The sequence below is a fragment of the Tinamus guttatus genome, unplaced genomic scaffold (assembly GCF_059628265.1).
Source record: "Tinamus guttatus ecotype Peru unplaced genomic scaffold, ASM5962826v1 Tinamus_guttatus_pri_ptg000899l, whole genome shotgun sequence".
NCBI classification, from domain to species: domain Eukaryota; kingdom Metazoa; phylum Chordata; class Aves; order Tinamiformes; family Tinamidae; genus Tinamus; species Tinamus guttatus.
Genome location: NW_028289433.1, coordinates 81,697 through 83,519, shown reverse-complemented (window position 1 = coordinate 83,519; position 1,823 = coordinate 81,697).

Below are 1,823 nucleotides of genomic sequence, written 5' to 3'. Positions count from 1 at the left end.
GGGAGCCAGTCCTTGTCCATGATTCAACACAATTGAGGGTATCAGGTGAGACAGAGCAGACACTGTAAAAAGGAGAATGAATAAAAGTAGTTCTGTAGCAACAGGATAACAATTATTATCACTAGTAAAAGTCATAATTAAAATAACATGAAGAAACAATGTTCAATGCAGTTACGGGATACAGAAAGAGTCATTTGTGGAGAGATGTGGAAAACACTGTTTAAAAATGTCCATGAAATCACTTTCCTAATGGCATCCTTGAGCTCCTTGTTCCTCATGCTGTACATGAGGGGGTTCAGTGCTGAAGGCACCACCAAGTACAGAACAGCCAGCTCCAGATCCAGAGCTGGGGAGGAGATGGAGGGAGGCTTCAGGTAGGCAAACAATACAGTAATGACAAACAGGGAGACCACGGCCAGGTGCGGGAGGCACATGGAAAAGGCTTTGTGCCGGCCCTGCTCGGAGGGGAGCCTCAGCACAGCTCTGAAGATCTGCACATAGGACACCACAATGAAAACGAAACACCCAAAGGCTAAACAGACACTAATCACAAGAAGCCCAACTTCCCTGAGGTAGGAGTCTGAGCAGGAGAGCTTGAGGATCTGGCTGATCTCACAGAAGAACTGCTCGACCACGTTGCCTTGGCAGAGGGGTATGGAAAATGTGTTCCCAGTGTGCAAGAAAGCATAGAGAAAGCTACTGGCCCAGGCAGCTGTTGCCATTCTGACACAAGATCTGCTGTCCAGGAGGGCCCCATAGTGCAGGGGTCTGCAGATGGCAATGTAGCGGTCATAGGCCATAACTGTGAGGAAGGAAAACTCTGTTGAAAGTAAGAAAAACATGAAAAAAACCTGTGTAGTACATCCCCAGTAGGAAATGTCCCTGGTGTTGCTCAGAGAATTGTGCATGGATTTGGGAACAGTGGTAGAGATGGAGCCAAGGTCGAGTAGGGAGAGGTTGAGGAGGAAGAAGTACATGGGGGTGTGGAGGTGGTGGTCGCAGGCTACCGCCCACGCCTGCCTGCCTGCCTGCTGCCGGCCAATCAGGCACTCACAAAGACATGACGTCACAGCGCCGTCCCGCCCAGCTCTCTGGCCCTGCCCTCCAGGGCAGCAATGGCCTCCCCAGCCCTTCCCCGCCAGGAGCCCAGCCCGGGCTCAGCAGCTGCTCCGCGGAGATGATCTCAGCAGCGCAGAGCCCCGCAGGGCCCGGCTGCTGCCCAATGAGGCGCTGCGGGAGCGGTGACCTCACAGTCACCAGGCAGAGCCAGCCCTGCTGCTGCCCAATCAGCTCTGCCCGCAGCGGGGACCTCCCAAGCAGCAGCCACGCCCTCTCCCTGCAGCTGGCCTATCAGGGGCTGTGGCAGCAGTGACCTCCTCGTGCCCAGTGCAGCCATTGGCTGTGAGGCCCCGCGGGGCTCCTGGCTGTGCTGGGGGCTGTGCGGGGCCGGGGCAGGGAGGGGAGCCCAGCTCGGGGCTGCGGGTGCTGGGGGTGCTGGTGTGGGGGCCTGGGGGGCTGTGTGAGCTGCTGTGTTGGGCTCAGCCAGCACTGCCCACCCCGGCGTGGGGGAGAAGAGGGGCAGCCAGTGCCAGGGAAACCTGCCCTGGATTCTCTCCTTCTGCCCCCAGCTCCCACACAAGGGTTGGAGCTGCCCCGTGGGAGCCTTGGAACTCGGGGAAGCCCCAGCCCCAGGAGTCCTGGCTGCCACGTTGTCCCCTGAGCAAGGTGGGACCCTCAGGCAGGACTCCTGCGGCAGCCTCCAGCCCTGAGCAGCTACTGCCACAGCCCGGGATCCACAGGGGTCTTTGCAGTGACAGTTTCCA